This window comes from Toxotes jaculatrix, chromosome 7 (genome assembly GCF_017976425.1).
Source record: "Toxotes jaculatrix isolate fToxJac2 chromosome 7, fToxJac2.pri, whole genome shotgun sequence".
In the NCBI taxonomy this organism is placed as follows: Eukaryota; Metazoa; Chordata; class Actinopteri; family Toxotidae; genus Toxotes; species Toxotes jaculatrix.
Genome location: NC_054400.1, coordinates 2213193 through 2239160, shown reverse-complemented (window position 1 = coordinate 2239160; position 25968 = coordinate 2213193). Strand labels below are relative to the sequence as shown.

Genomic DNA, 25968 nt, shown 5'->3' with positions numbered 1-25968 from the left:
TTTGCCCCCCCCCGTCTGTTTTTGCTGTGTTGTTTTTGTGTAAATCTTGATCAAAGTCATATTTCTCCAACAGACTAGACATTTTCTGCTTCTGGCTTTTGGTATAAAACTAGATTTGTAAAACATTTTCAAGCGTGTGGACATCTACCATAGCAATTAGTGATTGCCCATCTGCTTTACTTTAGCAGTTTTATGTCAGTCTTACAGCACCGTGTGATTTGTCATTTAAAAGCTGCAGGTACATGATGTAGTGTGCTGACATATTGCATGATAGATTTTTTTTAAACGCACATATCACTTACCTCCGTATGATTTGTGGAAAGGCTTTTAGATGGGCTCCAAGTTTATTTTAGACATCCTCACATTCTATACATTTCCAATTTCAGTCATATAGATGCTTTTGTGCTCAGAGACTTGTCAGGCGCACATCAGGGGGTAAGTGTGCTGATCAAGGACATCTAGTCAGGACTCATTTCCTGCAGAGCCATTCAGACCCGTGACCTTCTGCCTACAGGACACTATCTTTAAACATCAGGCCCGACCTGCCACCTCACAATATGGTCATATACCCCGGACTGCTCATTTCACCACGGCAGTGCAGACTGTTGGTATTTACAGCTGATGAGCACGCGCAGTAGGGGCCCGCACGTTGATGTATGTGGAGAGTCACAGTCATGCTTTAGCTGGGGTAAATTCAGAGCCATCGCACAGTCGGGGCTCTCACAGCCGCAGTATTGTTTAGAGAGAGAAGGAGGCTGGGGCAAAAGGTCAGTGGCTCCATACACAATTCAATTAGAGGAAGACACACTGTGGCATGACTGACTGCATAACAAATATCACAGAGGACATTTCCAGTAAAGGGCTCAGTAAAACTGAAAAATACGTACAGGAGAAGCACTTTTCGTACTGAAAAGTCCATTTTTCACAGATGTACCATAACAGACAGATGTTCCCCAGATGTTTTGATCTACCATAAAAATACAAAGTAGTTTCAGTAGTTGTTTCGAATCTCTCTGAATCTTTTTGAACTGTGGTGCACTTCAGTTTGGTCGGTTACAGTGGATTCTAATAGTGAGCCATTTTCACAGCATGTCAGAACATCCATAGAAATTTATCATACCAATGATCAAACCTAATGTACCTCTGCGTTGTTAATATTCTCAGTATATATTTGCTCTGATTACTCCATAGTTTGTCAAAATTTTACCAGAGCGAGTGAGTGATTTTACGGAGGAGCAATAAAAAATGTACTGTATTAAAGAGTAAAAATACTATCTTAAAGTAAAAGGAAACTCAGACTGTCCTGTTCTCTGTGCCAGTGGCGCTTTGGTACCACTGAACACAGTAGCTATGTTTGCTGGTGAGGGATCACTAGTGTTGTCCTTGTCACAACACTAGTGACTCCTACACTAATTACACAAATTAATTATTACAGGGCACAAATACAACAAATAAACTACACAGATGCAATGCCAAGGAGACGATTGCCAGCTTTCAGATCAGCCTCTGGCTCAAACTCTTCATGTGCCTTTCATTAGGGTTGAAGAGTTTCACTCACCGGCATTAAGAGTGAATTCATACTTCAGAAAATATCAGAGAGAGAGGAACAGATCTTTTTTGTAGCTCGGAAAACTGAATTAATTATCACCATAACAAATGTCTGCTGTCTTCGTCTGTGGGTGTATGTGTTTATAAGTGTGTTCTCGTACGCCTTGGAGAAGCAGTTTGAGGCATTTGGTGAGGGGGGGGGGGGGGGGGGGGGCAGTTTTACCAAATGGGTTTATTCTGAATCCTCCTCACTTCTTTGCTGCTGAAATGTATAACGTTTGAAATTCATGTGTTGCTGCTTCTGTCTTTGTGGCTGAATGTAGTGAAACAGCTGCAAATGCCCTCTGCTGCTGAGACATGTTGATGAGGTTTGTCAGGTCGCACCTGTCCCGCTGACAGTGCCAGTGCTGTCTAACTTCATCTCTTCAGTAAATAATACGTTTGAATCAGATGGTCTTTAGAGAATATTTTTTACCTTCACACTCACTTTAGATGCTCCATCATCTTTGTTGCAGTTTGTGAATTTCCACGTGAAGGCACAGAAGTAAATTAGCGTTAGAGGTTTGGATTAGAAACAGGATCTAGTTTAGGTCAGTTAGTTTAGGGTTACTATTTGGGTATGGTCATCGATTATAACTAAAATTCAGTTCAGGGTAAACCAAAAGTAGAGACTACACGATGCACAGACAAACATAGATTGTCATCATTCATCAGTAAGGTGCCAGGGACCAAGCTTAATGTCACAGCGTCAACAACAAATGTTTTGTATGTATGTCACAGTTTTATGAATGAACATGAGCCTGTGGTGAAGGTGGGCTTGTTCTTTTTCTCTCCCAGTCTGACATCACACCCACGGCTGGGACTGATTTGGTACGAAGCACTTGGCCTGAGATGTTTTCATCTTCCACTTTGTGACACAGCACAGGAAAGAAACATCTGTCAGGCTGTGCTGAGACCCTCTGACAGAATATCCAGCCAGTGCCGCTGAAAATAGGCGGAATAAAATAAAGGAAGAGTTAAATTTGAGTTTCAGTTTAGGTCAAGATTTTATTTGAGGATAGACTTAGATTAGGTTTAAGGTTGAGGTTGGAGGCTGAAATGTAATTAACAGAAAGCTCTCACAAGTCTGACTAATACAATTTATGTGTGTGTGTGTGTGTGTGTTCCTCTTTGGGCTCTCCTCCTTGCTCTTCACAGATCACTAGCAGTCCTCCAGTCCCGGCCCCTGTCCTGATGATGTAATTATTTCCCAGCGGCACCTGGGAGCCACAGCCGCCATTCGGAGGCATCGCTCACAGCCAAGTATGCAGATGTTTCTAATTGCTTTCCATTACCAAGAATAACAGCTGTTTATATCTATCAGCAAATAATTCACAAGAGTTCCAGACTGTTAGGATAACATATCCCACCTGGTCACCATCACCAGTTGTCAACAGCCGAGCGCCGCGCTTGCCAGGCCTCTTGTTTACCGAATCCCCCGATAAGCTCCGGCTTAGTGTCACCTTCAGCCATCTTGCTTTGCACCTCCCAGGATTCCTTGTGTTATCTTACAAGTCAATCGTTCAATAGCAAAGGAGGAAGGGAAACTACATTTTGTTCTGGTGATGATACCCTGCGCTCTTTTCATGCCCTGTTGCATCAAACATGCAGGCATTTAACTTTATACTTTTATCATGTGCTGACATACATGAAGCTCGTAATACCACTTTTGTAAAACCTGTCAGTACTGTAGTTACTTCAAATATTCAGACCTTTAACAATGTGCATCTAGATGTCTGTTTCCACAACTTTGCTTTGTGTCTCGTTTGTTTTATCGAGTTGTTGAGTCGCACTGCTGGAGAGAGCAGACCCACCGTGTCCATAGAGGTGTTTTATTTCTAACGGGATGACTTAGTTGCATGGTGCTTTAAATATTATTGGCCCTGCAGCTCCTCTTACATTTCTTTTCATGGGGCATCAACCTTAATTTGGTCCAGCAGTGAAATCAGGGAGCCTCATCATTGTCCCTCCCTTTCACTTAATTGAAAGAACTTAAGATCTACGATGTGTCTCTCTATGCTTCGATCCGATTGTCAAATATGTGTGATCCATCCACCAGTGGCTTTAACCTTTCATCTGTCACAGTTATCCTCCATAAGTCTAAATAGTAAGTCAGCTCAGAGTTCTTGTAGCTGATGGCCCTTTAGTTTCTCTGGTCAGCCATGACTGTGTTCGCTGCTTATACAAACTAAACGTGCCATAAAATTTACATCACTTCCTGTGGAGTTTTCCCTGGAAATAACTGCGCACCACCGTGTTTAGGACGGTAAGTGTAAAAGCTTAGGAGAAGGTGAAGCAGCGCAGTGAAACATATTTATAACAGAATGTCACAGATGATTACATTAGAAGTAACATGCTGACTAGACCGAACACTGTGGCCTAGCCACAAATGAAGCCCTGTCTTTCAACCGCCATTCCTGCTGTCCCCCTCTTTCTGGCGGCGAGGCCCAGCCCAGTATTGTGTGTGTGCTCTGTCTGACACGCTGGCTGTTGGGAATGAGCCATCTGACGGGGAGTGACTGCCAACAAGAGCAGAATGTCATTATGAGTGGAGGCTGCTGCGGGCCTGCCACCATCATAGGGAATTCATCACCACAAGTGATGATGATAATGGACTTTGCTGCAAATGACTTTGGATGAGCAGTGTTTTTGGCAAGCGGCGTTAGGTCTGACTGGAATTTTTTTTCTCCATACCTCAGAAACAGAGAAGAAGGCTTTCAGTGTCCCAGCTGGGCCGTGGGATGCCCTGTGGTTGAAGAGCTGACATTGTGTATGTGATTGGTTGGTTTGCTGCTGGTTTGTTACAGTCAGTGTCGACTAGTCAGTCAGAAACTTTCTGATTAACTGTAAAAAAAAAAACTGTAATAAATTAGATATTTATATTAGTTCAGTGAATGTAAACGGTTTTCATGACCCTAACTACATGAGTCATTCAGTCACGCATTCATAAACATTTCCAATTTGCCCTAATGACATTTCCAACAACATCACAAGCACTGCTTTTGTTTTCTTTTTTCTTTTTTCTTTTTTTTTTACATTTTAGCAGATCCCATTCCATAATTGGCTGTTTCCCTCATGTTAACTCCTCTGAGAGTCCAGGGATTCAAAAATAATTGTCCAACTTTGCCAGTGCTCAGAGCAAAACTCATCAAGTGATAAATTTAACCGCCTGGTTCTGCCTCCACAGGAGAACGTAGCTACGGGGAGGTGAAAACTGTGACGACTCCATTATGATCCACAGGAAAAAGAACTATAATAAGGCCGTGGCTCATTATGAAAAGTGACAAACAACAGTTAGTTGTGATCAGGGAGGTTTTATCACTATTCTTTGACAGAACCGCTTTCAGTGAGTATGAAATGCCTCATTAAAGCAGCACACTTGAAAGCTTGCAAAAATCGACGAGGATCAAAACGCAGGTTGCCGTCGTGAGAGGGGAGATTTCATGTGCAAATTAAATAGAAGGTAAAAAAGCACAGTGATAGACTGTTGACTACATAATTAGCAGTTTCAACCCCTTTTTCTCATAAATGCAACATTCTGTCATGCATATTCAAATATGCGCCCTGCTCTGCCATTTTTAATTGGTTAAAGAGTTTCAACTGACAACAGAGAGGAGAGGATGGCGGCTCTTTTCGGCGACACTCTGGCCTCGCCTGAGAGAGCCGTCAGTCTGTCTGTCGTGCAAAACATCTTTCAGGGTTTGTTTACCAGGCATGCAGTGGAGTGAGTCCTCTCTGGCTGCTAATGTGACAGTTGCACTCTGGCTTTCAGTTCAGTGGACATGTTGTTTTGGAGAGAAAGCAGGAGGATGGTACCCAACTTATCTGATTACCGATGATGTACATCACACATCGCCGACCGACTTCGCAGCAAGACAGCCAGGCGAGAAGGAAAGGATGTTGGGTATCAGTAAACAAGGCTTGACTGACGTGGCGGCAGATGATTTGTGAGGCTCAGCTGAAGATCCATGCCACATGCATGCCACTGAACTGAAGGAGATCAGAGTAAAGGGAGGAACACAGCGAGGCACTGTGGGTCAAATTGGCGGTCATACGACACCTGATGAACAGCTTCATGCTGCTTCATGGCATATTTCTGATGGCTGGCTGAATCTTTGCATTGATCATTGTATTGTTTTGTATAGTGCTTCTGATCAGTACTGATTTTACTTGTATGACAAGTATCTATATCTGTCCAGCTTCGTGTGTTAATGCACAACTAAGCTGGGACTTTTTTAAACATAGTGCCAGTTAAGGTAAAATGTATTTTTCAGCTCAGGTAGAAACTGTGTGGGACGATAAACACAAGGTTCATTTAATTCTGCACAGTCTGATGAAATAATATTTTCTCCTAGAATAGAATAACAAGAATGGATCTATAATGGTGGCGTGGGATGAATAACATAATGTAACTGCTTTCCCAGGCTGAGTCCAGTCGAGGACCATCATTGTATGTTTTTCCCGCTCTATCCACATGGCAGCTAACACAAAATTATTTCATATCCTCAAGTAAAACGTTAGCCACATCTCTCCCTCAAAAGGCTTAGAGGCTACACACGTTATCAGTTGAATCTACACGCTTGTTACAAAGCTCTTCTTCTGGTGTTATGAATGTATTACAAACTGGATATTGGGCGAAAAGTTGTATAGATTATTTTTTTCTCTACAAGAAAATTCCCCACTCACTTGCAGCCTTCTGTGGTACTACAGGATCTTAAGCGCTGTAAGCCTTCGTGAAAGTGAAACCATATGGATACGAATCATGCGGCCTGTATTTTCCACATGCATTCAACAAGCCACCTGATGTTCAGGTAAATGGCTGCTTAAAACACATAAGCAGTGCGCACACCGGGGTTAAACTGAGCTGTAACAATCCCCAACCACCTCGCACCTACACCGGATCTTAGGGTACCCCCCCCCCCCCCCCCCCAACCACCCCACCTGCCAAATCCCACTTCAACCCCTGTGCACACACCCTGAATTCATCTGGGTTTCAATCATATGGCAGATGTATTTTCATACTACTAAGCATATGGTCATCTCTCTACACCTCTTTTACTGTAACAATTTCATCCATGGGTAACTCATAATTCTTTCAGCATCATGCACTCTTATTTTTGATATGGCTAAATAATGCCACGGGGACCTGCGCTAACTGTAACCAGCCATAATCTCAATTTGCAATGCATATGTTTCAGAAAAGAGCCCCACAGTTAGTACACAAAACCCCCCATGAGCGCAGCGGCAGCGACTGCTGTGGCAGAGGTCCATTAATATGCATAGCTTTGCTAAAAGCTCCAAAGTGACCTACATGACAAGGTTCAGTATACACTCCAACTGTGTGCTACACTTGTGGGACTTAGCCGCCCGTGTTACCTTAATTAGTGTCTTCTTGCCACGGACGGCTTTTTCCTGGAGAGGCTGTTGAACTTACGCGCACACTTGTATGCCGTGGTCAGCGCAGGCCACCGAGGTCACTCCAAATGCCTGTCCCTCGACAGCTTGGGCACCTCTCCACAGCCAACAAAATGGTTGCCATTAGTCTGTAGAGGACGACCGCTAACATCTCCATGAGATGCACTTTAAACTCCTGCAGTGTCCCAGGCACTCTACAATGACTCTTCAGCTCTTCACGGCAATCCTCGAGGCCCATCACTGACAGGATGTATCAATTAACAGATTTGTTTGCTTTCCTCTCCTCCGACCTCATTTGCATAGCAGCCGGCTAACGTACAGCACGGGTTCAAGAGAACCGTTGACACCGTGTTTTCGTTTTTTTTCTCTGTGCTCCACAACAGGCAGCAGAGGGGCCAAAAACGAAAAATTACCATACATATTACAGATCAGCTGCTCTGTTGATCCAAAAGTATCTAACAGAAGTGGTTAGGAGCACAGAAAGTTACAAGATGTTAGCAACCACTCCAGGGCGAAGCATTGTTGACACTCGTTCCCGTTTGGTCTTCGTCAAAGGGGAACTTAGCATTTCCAATGCTAAAGGACAGCTGTTGCTGGCAGGACTCTCTCTCACTGGCGGAGGCACCACTGTTTAGGGCGGTAATCTGTCAGGGCGGTGGCGTAGCCAATGTGCTCTACCCCTAGGTGGAAGCAGAGAAATGTGGCTCGGGGCTCTATGCATAGCAATGAGGCCAGACAGATGTAAAAACCCATGGTGGTTTTACAGCCTCAGTGCTCTCTGTGTGTGTGTGTGTTTGCCTGGAATCCTCCCCATCAACCTTTCGAACACATCCATTCCCATGATGCAGCAGTGTTACAAGGGCACATTTATGCTGTTTGAGTGGAGACCTTCTGTGTGATCCACAGAACTTGTATATTCTCTGACACTGCTGGTTAACGTTTGTGGAAACAGCACAGCACAGTGAAAACGAGACACAGCTGAACTGTTTTGTATCTCATAATTTTTTAAAAATCCATTTAAATTTACAACATTTTAGCATTTGGAAAATAAACATTCACAAATGTAAGATCACATTACCTCCTATCCAACAATGATTACTGTACATGATTAATTATGCCCCTTAAAAACACAGCAGCCTTTTACAGTCAGTATGATTATCAGGGGATCTGCCGTAACATTCATTTGTGAAAGAAAGACCCCCCTCACACATGCACAGAAGCAGACACACACACTGGCACTCCCAAAGATAATTATCTGTACCACTTGCATACTGTTTTCATGATTAGGTGTCAAAGTTCAGCGCCGGATAATGATTGTCAGCACACATCATCTCCCGGCTGTACAATTTACGGTTTGTAGGGAATCGGCACACTCAGGCCCTATAGATTTAGAAATGCCAATCAGAATGAACGAGCAGGGAAACAGGAACCAAATGTAAACACAGAGTGAGTATTTCTGACACCGCACATAAGGATGTGAGGAAAATTAGCCAGGAAACGACGCCGTAAATATGGAGCCTGTCCCACTGCTTAATTTAGCTAAATATGCTAAGGTCTTCTTAATTATAACCACGGCAATTTCCATCACTGCTGCTGCTGCTTTAACTGTCGTATCAGGCAAATCACTAAATTGCACGACTTTTCTTATTCCTCACAAGCCTGCAACTATACTGATTTCTATAATTAACATGTATGTTTTACTAATCAGGCAGAATGTCTCAGACAACAGCAAACAGAAGGCCCTGTAGCTGCATGACAAAAACCCAGAAAAAGTCTTTTCCCGCTTGTTCCCTGTGCCTCAGTCTCGGAGTCTTCTCATGCAGAATACATGATGAGTTGTTATTGATATTATACATATTGAATCCTTTACTATTGGTAAGCACTACTCCTCATCTGTTCAGCCCCAGTTTTATGTATATTTAGGTGTAATTTGTAAATGTTTGGCACAAAAACTGATTAAAGAGCATACATTTAGTTTTTTACTGAATAAATTAATCTCAGCTCAAAGGTGAACTTAGCTGGTACAGTAAGTTCCATAATGTGGTTTTTATAAAATGATTATATTCTAACCTTCTAAGCTTCGATCCTCTGACAGACAGATTTCACAAACTGTTCAATGAGTAATTTAACTCTGGTTAACTTGTCAACCTTGAACAAAAACAACTTTCACTTTGAAAGAAAATAACTGTAGGTGAGTTTGCACCCGAGCAAAACCGTCTCATATGACACATCAGAACAGGACCCAGAGCGTAAAATGAAGATGGACCACAGTAAGTGACGATGTGAATCATGGAGGCATATAAAGCAGCCTCTCAGCCAAATGCTAATGATTAATGAGGCACATGGGTAAACCTAGCTGCAGATTCCTTCTTCTCCCATGTGCACTTGTCATCTGTAATAAAGTTCTCTGCTCCTTCAGTTTGAAAACTTTAAAAAGAAAACTCTTAATTTGACATGATTCCCTCCGTGTGAGGTCACATTTTTAGACCTTCAAACTAACGAGCAGACGTTATCAACTGTAAAATGTGCTTTAGGCTTTAAGAAAACTTTAAATCCCTGCTTGTAAAATTAAGTCAGGGTTGGGGTTCTGCAAGAAATTCCGTAGGGATTTATTTGTTTAAAGAACCTTAAGGTTCATATCGAGTCCCTCTGGATCTTGGCTGAATCCCCAGTGAACTCCTAGTTTTTATGGTGTAAGTCACACGTGGTATGTTTTCAAGCCTCTTATCAACACTTCAGATTAGCAGGCCTGCAGTTCACACATTTTAGTTCTTGGCCTGTTAGGATCCTCAGAAACATGGTCCTTTGGACATGGTCACACTGCCAACAGATGGTGAGAGCATCTTTAGGCTGAGCGAATGGAGACAGACAGCAGATCGTTGAGTGCTTTAGTTAAAGAGACCCCTCCCCATGCACAGAAACTCTTCAAGACGGTGACATGAAATGTATGTTCCCCCGAGGCATAATTAATGTCTGTTTTTAAACTTATGTGACCACTTGGGGATGTCATGGAGATGATGCTTTCATCAGTAACTAAGGAAAACTGAGACATACGAAGACAGGTTTCGTGACAAAGTCACCATGAGGTTTAGCTCTAAAGGGGTTAAGCTACTGTAACACTCAAATATGATGATGATGATGATGATGAAGAAGAGGATGCTTTATGATGGTCAATCACAGATTAGAAAACTTGCTTGTTTACGTGGTTGTTTTGGAGTTTGTCTTCTTAAAAATCGAATTAGTTCTTAGAATTTTTTTTCCTCAAGAGTTTAGAAAGAGGTTGGTCCAACTAACATACAGTTATTGGATTAATCACTATAAGAAGGTATAAAATATTATTATTAAATTACTGTTATATTTTGCATGTGTTATGTAGGCGAGCACTCAAAGACACCATGTATAGTACACATATACTGTCAACATTTTGGCAAGCTTATATTGTTCATACACTACGTACCAAAATGTTCTCACATGTTCACAGGTTTTGTTCACTTTAAGGAGAAGATAAAGGACAGTACAATAAATGAGAACAGTAGGACAATATAAAACCTGACAAGACACCAGTCTGTACTCTTTTGGTCAATTAAGGCTTTGCAGCTGAGCAGTGTCTGTGTGTAAGGGAAGCTAGTTGAAGACAAGTGTCTCCTTTAGTCGTAGCAACTCACAATATGTCTAATGAGGCATCAGGATGAAGTAGTTTGTTGTCTCGCGTAACCAGATGGATGTAGGCCCTGATTAAAACCAATTAACTCTCCCCCAGATCTAAATAACTTTTCTGTCATTAATGCACATATTTTACACCTCATTAGAGGCACCGTGATTGGAGGTAGAAAAAAAAAATAAAAAAATAGAAAGGGAGAGGGAAAAAAAGAGGAAGTCATTTGCATTTTAGATTCACAATATGCTTAGGATGGGAAAACAGGATATGCATGCAGGGAGGAGAGAAAAAAGAGATGATGGAAAGTGGCTTAAAACACTCCAGGCCACATCTGTGTGTGCTGAACGAGCTTCAGGAGGTGACACATGACTTCTTCTAATTAACTGTAAGGTTTCCTTTTTTTTCTGGTTGTTGTTGTTGTAATATGAATGGCCGTCGCAATCAGTACCCCCCCCCCCCCCCCCCCCTCCCCCTCCTGCGCTGAAATGTGCATCGTGGGGTGAAACGGGCAAGATGTTAACTAATTTTATTTTTAATCTTCCCTTTTGCCGCCGAGCGTGTCGTTCGGGCATCGCGTCTTCTGAAATTTCCTCGCCTCTTTCATGGAAACATATTGGGGCAGAATTCGCCAGCTGTCGGCTTCCTCTCCCTTCTGCTGCCATTATCCTCAGGCCCCACCCCGCCTTATGGCCGGCCAGTGTGCCAGGAACAGGGCCCGTCCAAAATCAAAAGGTGGCTCTTTTCAATTCAGGCCATCGTCACACGTCCCCAAACCGTAACCCCCCACCCTTCACCCCTCACCCCACCCCCCCCTTCCACCACCCGTGCTTACAACCTAGGCGGTTCAGAAACACGCAATCCATGTTTGTTGCCACAATGCATATCATACACAAGGCAGGGCTTTCGCTCTCTAACTCATGATAGTGCCTCTCATGTGACCATATGCCACCCCGCCCACCCCTCCCCTTCTCCTCCTCCTCCTCCCCCTACTGCTGCTTTACTACCCTAACCAACCTCCTCACCCCTGAACATGTCTGTCTCTGTAACGGGACGCACCCAAGATATAGAGGGAGTATTAACAAGCAAACACCTTCCAGCCTGCATTTCCTCTTTCCTGGGTATTTTCAGTCTCATTCGCACGAACCAGGACTTTCTTGTTCACTATAAACCACATCAGTGAGCAGTTTTACCAAATGAATCAATGAATCAGCTTCACCACTGGTCTGAATTTGGTGCAGGCGTTTCTGAGTCGGTTATTAAGTCATCATCAGTGGTGTCAGTGGTGTTACTGCTGCGGTGGACTGTCGTTAATATCTCTCATACATTAAGTGAGTCTGTCTCCTGTGAAGCTTATCCTGTGGATTATGTGAGGCTGAGTTACTTCCTCTGCCCTCAGGCTCTGTGTCATATGCTACTTTAGGACCTCGGGGACTGAGGGGCCCGTCCCTGTTGTTCTCTAATGGAATCCAGCTTCCGCAGAGATTTCAGAGACGTCTGTGTGCAGTGTTATCGCTTGTCACAATCAGGCCTTGTCTTGAATCTAAAAAGCCTTGTCAGAATGATGTAAGAAGAGCGTGATTTGTCCGAGTGGGACAGTGGTTGTCAAAAATGGGTTTTGGGCACTTCCAGGGGTCCCTGAGGTGACTCCTTAAGGTCCCCAGGAAAGGAGGAGGAGGAGGAGTGTTTCAGTCACTAGAAATGATCCGACTAAGACAAAGTATTTACTACACTTACAGCTGGGGGTTTTCCACAATCTCCTGTTTGTTTCTTAGGGACTGATACTAAAGTATGATGTTTACTTCTGATTTTTATATAGATCAATAAAACAAACAAAACCATGGTGCACTGAAACTTGCTGTATCCATATCATAGAGATACAAATTTAAAGTCTGTTACCTCTGAACATGCTCTGTACTAAATTTTGTGTGAGCTTTGTGCTGAACGTGGCTGGTGTTTCAGTTAGAGGTCAGTTACCGGGCGGGTTTGTGCCGCAGCTCGGGTTCCTCTCTCTCAGGGCCAGCTTTCTGGTGTGGTTGGAACACAGGAACACGGCTGGCATTTCCTCATTAGGATATTCGTTAGCCTCATTTTGGCGCTGTCACAGCCAATCTCTTACATCTCCCCACACAGACCGCCATCGTTTCAGAGAGGGAGAAAGACAAGGGGTAAGAGAATATCCCCATAACTGCTCATCTGAATATCTCAGTAAATACTCTCCTCTATCCAAGGTCTCAGGGCTCATTAGTAAAATGAGGAGATCGTAAAAGGAGGCTCAGGTGGTTTGGGTAGATGGAAACAGTGGGAAGACATTTTAGATACAAGGAAATCTAAAAAAAAAAAAAAAAAAGCAATGTTTATTGACATTATGGACATAAATAAATTGTTTACAGCATCCAAAAACATTAAGAGCACTCCATGTCCATCTGAATTTCAGGTAAAATGCCCCGACTATTGGATTAAAATGAAAAATCTAAAAGAGTAGATCACTGCATACAATTTATAATGTAAACTTAAAGAATGTAATAAATCTTATAATTACATATGTGTGAATTTTTAGCTTATTTAAATACACCTTGCCTTTCCAGTTTTGTGAGTCTCTTTTAGCATCTGTATGGTTCAGATTTATGTGGATAAAATCTGGTATAACTGTTCCAATGGACAAATCCAACATATTTAGAGTGACATTCATTTTAGGGCTGTGTCTGGGTCAGCCCGTCAGCCAGTCAAGTGACTGGGTTCGTGTGTGTGTCACAAAACAAATGCTACGCTCAGACCCCTTTATTTATTTATTATTTTTGCTTGTGTGCTGGCGTTAATTTGGTCTAACAAAAGCGCTCATTAGTTCTAATAAATCCTGTGACTTTGCCTTGTTCCACTGGAGCCTGACCTTTCTCCGTGCACTGCCCGTAAAATCTCCTGCTAGGATTTTCCTGTTTGATGCCTCCGTTAATTGGGAATGATTTGAGCTTCTTCTTCTGCTTTTGTCGCCGGTCGAATTCAGCATGGAGCTAATGGCAAATGTCACTGTGAATTGGCGGCTACATTAGCTGGGAGAGCGCGTAATGTTTTTGTGTTTTTTTTTTCCTCCCAGACGATGTATGTACAGAACCAAAACGGACCGTCGGAAGGCCAGCCTTCTCATTAACGGGAGGCTTTCTTGAAAGCAATCGACGCAACAGTTGTGGGCATCATGCGGAAGCGTCGGAAACAACAGGATTATTTCAACCTTACTAGCTCTTGTCATTAGCCTGTGCCCTCCACATCTTAAACGCCACTAATGAACAACAGCGATTTGCAGTGCAAAAAAAATTTGCCATGGCAAAGATAAGAAAGCAACGGGACGATCAGATCTAATTATGCTTGTACACCTCAAACAGCATGGCATTTGGCTGAAAGGTCAAGAGAAATCCCCGGCCCTAATCTGCCGAACCTGTGCCTTCTCGCCCTCTTGGTTAGCAGCTAACAGCATCCAGCAAGAAATGAGACTGAATCTTAACCCCTGAAAGACAGAAGCAAAACTTTTCTCAGTTGACTGATTTTTAGGGGCAGTGACGTGTGGAAAGCTGCTCTTTGTCAGGGCTTTGTGACAATCTCATTAAGCGTGTTGTACACCAGCATTTCCAACATGATAAAAAAAACACCTGAAAGTAACTCCCCATGTAAAGTCGGTTCTACTTCCCACTTATTCGGGGACACTCTTGTCCTCCTTTTAGTCCCAGACACACTGCAGGCTTCTAACTTTATTCGTCAGCTCATTCTAATAATGTGCTTATGTCCTTATCCGTTTACTCAGTTCCTTCCTCAAATTGTATTTTGTTAACAAACATGAAAAATAGCAGCCATCAGATTGCAGCCATTCGCTCACTCACACACTCACACACACACACACACACACACACACACACCCTTGAGACTTTGTCCTCTCAGATGATATTGCATTCCATCCCAGCAGATCTATTTGGAGATTGAGGATAGGGATGAGCCATTTTCAAAATGCTATATTCACCCATCATGTGCTAAAAACATAGTCTGTCATAAAACTGATTATATTTTTTGCTGTTAATGTGCATTGTGGGGGAAAAAAAGGATGGCAGCAAGAGAGATGGAGAGGGGCGGGGGGAAGGGGTGATAGGGAGAACCTTGATTAAAGTAAGATGCATGCGCCTCTATGAATCAGAAAATATAAATCAGGAGTCAATGTAGCAGTGTGGAGCGGTGAGTAAACAGCCCATTAGATTTTACCGAGCGTCATCATGCTCCAAAGTCTCTCTTCTCTCTCTTTTTGTAAACGCTTTCTTCTCCGTGCCCCCTGATTCCTTAATGCTTCACCAAACTGACTTTCTGCTTGACTTCCATAAATATGTAGCACTAAATATGTTGTGTTATACATCCTCGAGTTTCCTCGGGGAGAGAAAAAATGTGTTTGTCGGCATGGTAAATAACTGCGGTCTGACAGACTGTGTCGTGACTGAGTTCCCCCCTCTGTGCTGGGTGTCTCTTTGGCGCTTTGTCTCCTTTAACATGATTCACCAGAGCAATAACGGGGCACTTAAGCATGCTCCGGTTTCTGCTTTTGCCCACATCATCATCACACATGGACTTTGTCGTACCCACTGCACATCGGGCAGCAAGGGTCCGTTTCAGCCACAGCAGCAGCTGGACGATAGCAGATGCACTTCTCTGAAAAGCGAAGCAAGCGTAAGACGTGGGACAGAAATATGGGGGAATGGGGCGACAACACTGCGCTGCATCAGGGCCCAGTTCGTCTCTGCTGCTTGTCTTCTCTCGTCGAGCGTATGTGTCGTCCTCCCTGCTTCTTACAGGCAGCAGCTGAGCCAGTCGCAGTGGGGTCTGTGCACTCGCCACTCCACTCAGCCTGGCGTCTGCCGGCTCGGGGGCTGACATTTCCAGAGGTGCTAAGTCACTCAGCATCTTGTTACTCCCTCTGACAAGTCAGGCTGCATCATAGCGAGCGCCAGCAGACTTGAGCCGAGGCCAGGAGGAGAGGCCTCTTTCACACAAGTCACTGATCTTCCCTGCTGGAGGTGTCGAGATCTCAAGGTGTTTACAGAAGATCGGGCGAGGTGTCAATCACGCTTTTGGCCTGGCACGCTACCCCTGGTGCCAGTCAGGTGTGAGGAGTGGTGCGAGGTCGAGGCGGGGGATTGGTTGATGGAGGAGAAGGGCATCGCAGTGACAGCTCCGCGGTGTCAGCGGTCAGATTGCCCAAAACCAAACTTCATGGCTGATTTTCTTGGGTGCAGTGGTCGAGAGTGACACAAGTTCCCCACCCGGAGGTAAAAATAGAAGCTTGATTCACTTGTCATTTTGCACCGAGTGCAGTCGCAACTCACCATGAAGGAGTCCGGGATCATCTGCTCATTCGGCCTGTCAGCTGGAGAGTTATTGGAGGGTTTAGAGAAAAGGTCATTCCACTGCTGAACTGACTGTTCACTCTTTTAGTGAAGGAGAGATGTACAAAGGAGTCCCAGTCATTACGGCATGCTGCTGCTGCACTACGGCTGGAGTTTGGACTCATAATTAAAGAAAAAAAAATGTAAAACTACTTTGAAAACTCAGGTTTTAACTTTCTTTAATAGACATCAGACAATAAATGGAGCAGATTCTAAATGCAAAAAGTAAACTACATAACTTATGCATGAGCGATGCACTATAAATTGACAGAAACTGTCTTAGTGGGATCTAATATAGAGAGAGATGACAGGCCTTCAGGCTCATTACAAAAAGATAATGAAATTCCTCCAGTTTTTACTTTTTCAGATTATTTTACGGGCTTTTTCTCAAACTTGTTGACTTTACTCACTGTAGCTTTTCACTGCATTAGAGATGTAATCCACTCCCCTGTTCTGAAGCAACTGTTGGAGCAAAGTAACACAACAGATGTAATTTGATGGCTCCATTTTTAATTCCTTTGAAGTCACTCAGACAACGAGGGGAGGCAGAGAACCACCTTTCTATTATGCATGTGTTGCCATTACCCAGTGAAGAGCTTGGCCTGACAAGGTGGCGTATCCCATCATGAATTAATCACCCTGCGCTATTCATCAGAGGTGACTTTGAAATTTTGAACGTCACAAGTTTTAAATCAGCCAGACTGATTTTTTTTTTTTTTTTTTTTTTTTTTGGGTGGGTCGGGGGAGGGGGGGGGGGGCATCATTTATTCAACTTGAGGTTTACTCAATGCATTATCAGCCATGCCTTGATGTCTAATTGCCAATATGTACCTCTCTGAAGGATTCAAGACTCTGCACAAAGATTAACAAGAGAAAAACGGTTAAAAGAAGAAAGAATACAAATGAAAACGTTCATTTTTATTCTCCCCTGAATTTATAGAGTGGATACTGAGTGTTTAACATTCATGCTGATAATGGTAGCGGCCTTTTCAGATTACTCTATACCAGTGTTCTTTTCACTGAAAGCTATCGCTGCGCAGGACAAGTAAGGCCTGCCTGATAAGCCTCACTCTCAAATTAATCTATTGGAAAAGAGGAATATTTGACTATCAACTCTAATTGTAACATGTTCCGCAAGGCTGATAGTAGTGCATGTGGTGTGGACTACTAATTAAGACGGTGGAGACAAAGGGAGTGTGCACAATTAAAAGAAGTGCAATGGGAAGGCAGGGAGAGCCAGAGTGAAAGGAAAGGAGATGTTAAAAATAAAATGACGGTCGGTGATTAAGGTGCACGGAACTACAAGAAATCTGAGGTGGAGAATAAACTGAAGACAGGGGAAATATACGTATGGGAGACATTGTGAGACATTTCAAAAGCTAGGTTAGATCATTAGCACCAGAGTTATCGGGCTAATGTTAGCCAGCTATAGTATTTTCTTTAGTCCTTCATGTCCCACAACATTGTTCAGTCACTCAGCGTATTAAAGCAGTAGCATGCAGACTACTGTCACGATATACGTGTGTGCTAAAGGGTTTGCATGAAGGCAGTGGTCAAAATGAAATGTGTGTGAGTTGAACTTTTAAAAAAACTGAAGACACCCCTAAAACATGAGACATGCTAAACTGTTAGCATGGAGCCTGCATCAGGCCGCGTACTGTGTGTGTGTGTGTGTGTGTGTGCGTGTCAAAAGCATCTCAACACGGGCAGTCAGAGTCAGAGCCTTTAACATCATGGCGTTCATCAGTTGTATATTCAGTTGTTCACATTACTGGCTCGTGAGAAAGCGTTAGCATGTAGACACTGTGCTATCAGTGATCAAGGTGTTTGCTTAAGTATTTGTAGACACACATGGGTGATTTTGTTGTCTGTGTTCTCAATTAAGTGCTAAGTCGGCTAATGGGCTAATTTCCTAAAAACTGTCCTGTGACATTTTGCGTCCTCTCTTGGTTGGCAGGTATTCAGGTCTCCTTTCTCTATTTTGTCTCTTGATGTTTGTACTCTCTCTGTATCTCTCTGTCCTTCTCCCCCTCTCTCTCCCTCTCTCTCCCTCTCTCTCTCTCCCCCCCTCCTGCTCTTTCTCCATCTCTGAGAGAGGTTCAGTTTGGGGAGAGGATGTGGGGAACAGCTGGGCCCCATCACTTCTCATTGCAGGCCTGGGAGAGACGTAGCTGACAGAGTGATGCACAGAGCCTGTCCTTGCTAATGACTGCGCCATTCTCCATCATTATCACCATCATTAGGAAATTAGGGGGACAGAAGGTATTTACTGTAAACCTGCCACCTCCCAAGGAGAGATAAATAGAAACTGATAAATGTGATCGCGTGATGCTGCCTGTCTATTAACCTTCCCATTTTCCAGCTCCAGCATATGCACATTTAACAATCATTAATATTCTCTAATTGGGCCAGATTTTAGTGAGGAAAAATACTCTTGAAGAAGAAGGACTCTGTGTTCGCATCACTTGCAGCTACAGTTGTGTGTTAGTGGTGCTTTGCAGATCTGCGGCAGCCTCAGCGCACGACAGCTAAGGAGCTTTGGAAAACGCTGCGTCAAACTGTAAACCCAGATTCACTGTGGTAATCCAGATGTAACTTAACAATGATAAATTAATATTGCAGTGTTTTGCAACTGCTCTCTACAACAGATACAGTATTTTTGCATTGGTGATAATAAAGTTATTTATTATTAGTGATAGACCCTCAATCCTTGTATCAATGCCTGTGCATTTACAGTATGTCTGATATGTAGTTTGCAGGGAGACAACAGGTTTTATTAATTTAGCTCTGCTGTGGCTATTGGCTAATTTACATCTTGCTAACTGGCTGGCAGCGCTGCAGAGGCTGATTGTTCAGTGTTTGACTGTGTTACAGCTGGAAAACAGCAGGTCAGGACTGCTGTCAAGGGCACACACACACACACGCGCACACACACGCACACACACACATGCACCCAGTCGGTCTGCGAGAACATTAGCCTGCTCAGCATATATCTACAGTGTGTATGTTCTGTGTGGAGGCTTACCATATGACACACACACACACAAAGGCACAGACTAAGCTGGGGGCAAGGAGACTATGTCGAGTGCAGGATAAAGTCGGATTTCACAACTGTTTAGCTTTTGTGTTTTCAAAATGATGTGTAACCTTGTTCCCTCCTGGACAGCAGAATGTGTAACAGTCGTTTTGGTCTTTGTGTTGATTCCGTTTAGTTTATTTCTACCAATTTACTATGTGAGTTTAATGTTTTTGGACCCGTCTTTGGTGTTAGCACTGATGTCATTCAGTTTCCTTTGCACAATCTTAACACAGAGATTATTTTTCTTTTGGGATTTTCTTTTTTGTCCACAGTTTGCAGATTTCTTTCTTCTTCTTTTTTCCTTACTTTTCATATGATAATTATCTGTGTAGTAGAATACCTTTATTTCCTCCAGTAATTATGTCACAACCCCTTAAATTCATCTTGTGACTCCTTGTGGGATTTCTAACCTCCTGCTTGTTAACCGCTGGTCTAACGGATTCTGTTGAAACAGCACATTCACATGAACACACAAATGATGCTATGTTGTCTTAAAAAGAAAAATATAAATGATACTTGTTGTGTGTTTTGCAATAGTGGGTCCTGTACTGCACCTTCCCTATGAGAGTGTGCCATTTTATTTTTGAGCATGATCTGAAAAGGTCATGTCATCAACACCGTGAATGCAGACATTACCACTGACTGGACTTTATTAGGCATTTAATGGGCGCAGCTACCGTTCCCAGTGATTCATAAGTCCTCCAAACAGGGCGTTTTCCATTTATTTGAAGGGGGACTGGATTGTGTTTATGGCTCGCATCAACACCAGAAAGTGATTCTGGGGCCCCATCTGACAGACATCTATCACATGTTCATTACGATGATACAAGAGGCAGTGAGTAGGCTGCCGAGGGGGAAAACAAAACCAAACCAAACATCCTCCTCAAATCACTGACAAGGCCTTAGTGGACGTCATCGATGCAGCTGATGAAATTAGATAACACAAGTGTAATTTTATAATGAAAAACAAAAACGCTGATGTGCATTTGATGCAGCAATTAGAGGGGTGCCTAATGATGATAATTTGAGTTTTAATTCTGAACCCACTAGTGACTGGCAGAGTCTATCAATTACTGCATTAAAACAGGCCCCAGCTGCAGCAGCCACGGCAGCCACCTCCCAAATTGTCGTCTAAACTGCTGTCGTCTCGTCTCCCATCGCTCGCCGGCGTAATTGCAGTTTAACCAGTTCATCATAATCACACAACAGTTTCCCTTCCCGGTAGAACGAGGATGTGATTTTCACTTGAGACTGTGCGGCATGGTGTGTTTGTGTGTGCAGATGGCTGTTTCGAGACATATACGAGTGTGTGTGTGTGTTTTACAGGATAATATAGTGTTTAATCTAAATGTTTACAGTTAAAGTGGTTTTAGGTCCTGTTATTAACCATTTCATTTCATTATGACTCAGGAACACAGGTTATGTCCTACATGAGGTTCCACATTTTTACTAAAATGGTTCTGGTTTTTTATTTAGTTGCAGACTATGTCGTCAGAGTTAGGACAGCAAAATACTAAACTCTGAGCCACTTTCTTTACAGAGGGAGGATCCGCTAATTCCCAAAGTATTTCCCAAAGCTAATTCCCTCACATCTAACAATTAACAATGTCCCATGGCCTAGTAAAGATAGAAGAGTTTTCTTTTGAAAGTATCTTCAATGTTCCTCAACAAAGAAACACAGACACCTCCTCAGATATTTTACAGCACTGTAGGTTTATATTACTATTACTTATATGATTATTTCAACTTCATTTCTCAGAAATAATGTTTTGGTTATGGCAGATAGCTAAAAAAAAATACTACAATACCCATGATCCCCAAACCTGCTGCTGCTGTGAAAAAGAAGCCAGTCGGAGGTGTGAATCAGGGCTCCAGCAAATTCAAAGAACTTTGAATATTTAGAACAAAATATTGAAGCTCAGCTGCCGAATTCCTCCAAAACTGACCCCAAATCCAGAACTGTACACTTTAGCTTCATTTTGCTGTTATATGCATGTAAGTGTAGTTTAAGATTAGCGATTGGTTGTTTCAGGTCCATTCATGATTTGGAAGTTCAACACTCAGTCACCTGACACTGTTTGAAAAGAAAATGAATGGGACTTTTGCTTCTGGAAACCAGGACACAGGAAACAACTGCTTCAGTTTTACAGCACTATTTTAATGAGTTAAACTGGACAGACAGAAAAAAAATGGAACATGCAATTAATGCAACATGGAATTAATACACTTGTACAGTATACATCTAGACAAGTGTACAAGTGTGTTTAAAATCTCAAAATAGGGCTTCTGTAACTCCTCGTTTGGAAAATCTCACTCTCCACCCTTGTCTAATTTTTCTCTTTGAGAGAGCAAAAGCAGATTTCAAGGTAGAGCAATTCGAGCATGTATTTCTGCGTCTCAGCCACATGCCACTTAGCATGATCAGCATTTCCACCCCCAGCTGCAAGCATGAAGACAAACAGGGAGAGGGTGTCACACCGAATACGAACCAAGGCGAGTGTGAGCGTGCACACTCACTTATTGGCCACTCGCAGTGTTGGTGATCTGTAAGATGAAGCTCATTCTGCTGTTTCAGGCACTGTAAATCGCTGTGGATAGGAGCATCAGCTGAATGCCTACAGTGCCAAAATGCTTCTGTTCAGCTGAAAGGGAAAATATCCATGAAGTCTAGTCACTGTGCACGCTGCAGCTGCAATTTATTGATGATAAGCAATGGGATAAGAATGCTATAGAGAAAAAAGAGAGAGCTCATTTTATATTTGAGGGGAATTTTCACCAGATCCCAAGAAAGTGTCTACCGGGATTCTGTGGTTAGCTAGCCAACAACACATTAGCTAGCTGCACATTTAGATGTCTCTGATTTCTTTATCCCAATTAGTGTGCCTGTGTTTTATTTAAAGACCTGGATCTCTGCAGAGGACACCATTTGATTAACAGGATTATATTTCTAGTTTTCCTTTTTTCCTGGTTTGTATTTGATCATATTTCAGTTAGAAGCTAACCTTTTTTTCTGATCCTCTCCCGTTCTAATTAGCTTTGGTATGAAAAGTCATCACTTCCTGTCGGCCTGTGATTGACATTGTCACAACGCTTACACTGTTTGGTCTGTACAGCAGCAGTTGTGTCTTCCTTACCAGTCTGCTGTTCTGAGTTTCTCTTTGTTAGAAATACTGATTTTATTCTCTAATTATTTCCAGTCACTTTCACTTTGCTCTTTTTTTGATCACTGCTAAGCTAATGCCAATGTAACACAACACTTCCTGCACAATGTTTCACATTTAAAGCCTCCAGCAGTTTAAACTTTATTTTTTTATTAACAGCCTTTCTTTGTAAAGATGCTAGTAGACTAGTTACTCACTGAAATCACAGTAACTAGGTGAAATCGATTTCATTTTCATTTAACTGCAAGGAAAAACAGTGTGAGCGTGTTCCCTTCAGTACATGCACTCAAGCACATGCAGTGTAAACACACACACACACACCATCCATCTCTCAGTGTGCCATTAGTCCTCCGTGATCATACTTTCTTAAATCACACCACATCTCTCGCTCTCTCTCCAGCAGACCTGTGAAGCTCGACCGCCGATGTTGCGCTCGCTTCCAAAAGTTTCCAGAAGAGCAGACGAAGAAAGAAGTCGGGGAGGCTGGATCAGCTGGCCTGTGATCTCCTGTGCGAGCCAAGCTGTCTGATTGGCTGGAGGGCTGGAGGGCCATCTTGCCTCCCTGGCAGGCAAGTGGCTCAAGCAGTTTGGTTGAGGAGGTGTGTGTGTCTGTGCGTGTGTGTGTGTGGGGGGGGGGGGGGGTTAGAACTTGGAAAAGCAGAGGGTGAAAATGTGTGGGTGTTGGAGTGTTGTGAGGGGAGGGATTTATGACTGAGAACTGTGAAGATGAAGAAGAGATGGCTTTTCAGTGTGTGTGCGTGTTTGCATGTGTGCATTGTAGCATATGTGTGTTTGACTGTATATGTGTATGTGTGTTTGTGAGTGTATACAGAGAAGGGATTCCACATGCCCTTCAAAATCAGAATCTGTAATGGGTGAACTGAAGGCCTGAAAAATACAAGAAAATACTGAAAATATGTTTTTTTTTTTTCTGGTTTGTCTCCATAATTTGGCCCGAAACTAAAACTGCAGAACTTTCAGAAACCTCAGTGCACAAATGAGTGCAGACGTGTCTAAGTTCGTCACATAAAATGGCAGAAGCGGCACGTCACACACAGCACAACAGTAAAACCACACCTGCAGAAATGCTCTCTAACTTTTAGAGCGTAATTTTTGTCAAACGGTTACGCTCTCATTTCCAACTCATGACTTTAGCCACATTTTAGTTATTTAATCAAATTCAATTCAATCTGCTACGAGAGCTTTAGAGAGGTCCAGCACTGATGAAGGTCTGGGTTGCAGTCGGTGCTCCGGTTCATCCCGCAGCTGTTGGATGGGGTTGAGGTCAGGGCTCTGTGCAGTACGGTGAAATACTCTCACACCAAACTGAGAAAACCGTTTCTTTATGGACCTGGATTGGAGCTCTGACCTCGTGCTGCAGTCATGCTGTATCAGCAGAATGGGAGGAACAGGAAAAACACCCCTTATTCCAGGATGTGAGCCCTGGTGCTGACCCACTGAGTGGGAGACATCTTCACACTATCTCCGACTCGGAATGGTTTTTCCCACTCAGCTGTTTGTAGCTTTGGTTTTAAAATGATAAAACGTGAACACACAAACGTGCGTTTGTTTGTGGACAGTGAAATATTTTTTGTGGACTGTGTGCATGTGCAGCAAACACATTTCCAAACCTCAGATGGCGAAGCAGAGCCTGTGGACGGGCGGCTCAGAGCGTAGCAGCAGGTCAGCGTTGGCTCTGCTCTGGGCTGTAGCAGGGACACAGCACAGGCTGAAATGTTAAACCAAGGTCCTTTGTGTTATTGCTGACATTATGTTTCATTCCCTAATTCCCCCCAGGCGTGCACTTTTGATGATCGTACAGCACACGCAGACACAGACACTGAGTGGGCGTAGTGGAGTAGGACAGATAATGACTAGCACTTGTAAAATAATAGCCGCTAACGCCAGAACAGCAGGGTCTTTTGACCCCCACCCCCTCCCCCCGTCTTAAGCTGACTGGTCCTCATCTTGAAAGACACCACTGTCTTTCTCCTGGTCATTTCACGGTGCATGTGTAGTGTAGTTTTACTTTTTCGTCTCCTTCACCACCGCCCATATCCGTTGTGCTTGGTCGAGGGATCGAACTATCGAACTGGGGACCCTCCCATCTCAGACTGGTCCAAAGTCCAAAGCCACGCTCTTTTACTTGTTGTGCCACGTTCGCCCCCAGTTATGTATTGTACTATTGTTCTGTTACCTTTTCATAAACTTCAGTTTGCACTTCACACCCATAACAGCTGTGTGAATCTGTAATCACAAATGTCCATTAATTCTTTAGCAGAAAAGCAATCTAACAACAAAAAAGTAAATTCAGTATTCAGTAGTGTTAAAACCTACATGAGGTGGACACTTTGATATGAACACCTGCACATTATATTTCAGTCCAACACAACAACAACAACAACAACAACAACAGTACAAACAACAAAACTGACTACAAAGTTGTACAAGTTCAGTCAGAATCATTACAACTAATCACAATTTAAAACTCGCTGACTTAACCTTTCACCGGTGTCAGTCCCTGTGTGTGTGTGTGTGTGTGTGTGTGTGTGTGTGTGTGTGTGTGTGTGTGTGTGTGTGTGTGTGTGTGTGTGTGTGTGTGTGTGTGTGTGTGTGTGTGTGGGGTATGACATCATCCAGTGTGGGGCTTTGTTGCTGTGACACCCATGGCCTTCTGGAGCCCAGACACCCCCTGTGGAGACCAGAGAGACGTGTCACCTTGATCACTGTGTCCCCGGGAGACTGCCACCACACACACGCAGACACACACACTGAAATTTAAATTACTTGTTGTGGGGACCACTGACTACATTCATTCTATAATTGTGACTTGATATGTTACTAATTAATACAAACCCTAAACCTAAGCAACGACTAGTGCCGTCACTTTGGAGGAGTTTCCTCAGCTTTTAATCCCAATGGACAGCTGGTCCTTGGAAATGCAGGAAAAAACTGCCTTTACCTCCGTTTTCTATTTTGCCACCACTCCAGTCAAATCAGAGGAAGGATGTTAACGGATGTAGTTGCATTATCAGTTTCAAAGATTCTTATATTATAGCTTTATCAGCTTACAAACCAACAGTTGACAGGTTTTTTTTTTTTTTTTTGCAAAAGTCCAGAACACAGGTAATCAAATATTTTTAAAGAGTGAAACAGTAAAAAAAAAGTTTTCTGATATTTTTCATTCACATCTATTTTGGTGAACCTTTTTATTTTCCACTTATTTTAGTAAATGTAGATAATCCCATATAACAGATTATAAATCCTGTCAGTACATTTTGTCACTGCAGCAGTAACAATGAACAGGAGTCTGGAGGCAAAGCAGTGAAATAAAATAACAAAACACAGTTCAACAAGTTGTCCCTTATAAGCACGAGCAGTCTGGCTTTTTAAGTCACTCACTGTACATTGCGTCTGGTGGATATTTACGTGTATGAATGGATATATAAAAAAGCAGCATCTAGCTTTACGTGATCAAGACAATTTCACAGTCCTCAAATCAATTAGGAGCCAGAAGACAATATGGACATTGGCTGGCCAGCGGCTGCAGCCTCCCACTGGGGAAATCTTTGTTTTCTCTTTCCAAGCACGACTTCCAAGGACGGGTGTGATGTCTCGCGAGTGAAGGGGTGGAGGGTGGGGTTGGGGTAGCGG

General features: G+C 43.1%; 1 protein-coding gene across 3 annotated transcripts in view; it reads left to right on the top strand.

Moving 5' to 3' along the window:
• The window catches only part of antxr2a (ANTXR cell adhesion molecule 2a), a 149888-nt gene extending 126969 nt beyond the window's left edge, over positions 1-22919 (top strand). For 2 of the 3 annotated variants that reach the window (XR_005894304.1, XR_005894303.1), the window contains 2 exons: positions 2746-2850; positions 22715-22919. The gene's annotated coding sequence lies outside the window, so the exon portion shown is untranslated. The remainder of the gene's footprint in view (positions 1-2745; positions 2851-22714) is intronic. The other variant, XR_005894305.1, reaches the window with a different exon arrangement.
• The last annotated feature ends 3049 nt before the right edge of the window (positions 22920-25968 follow it).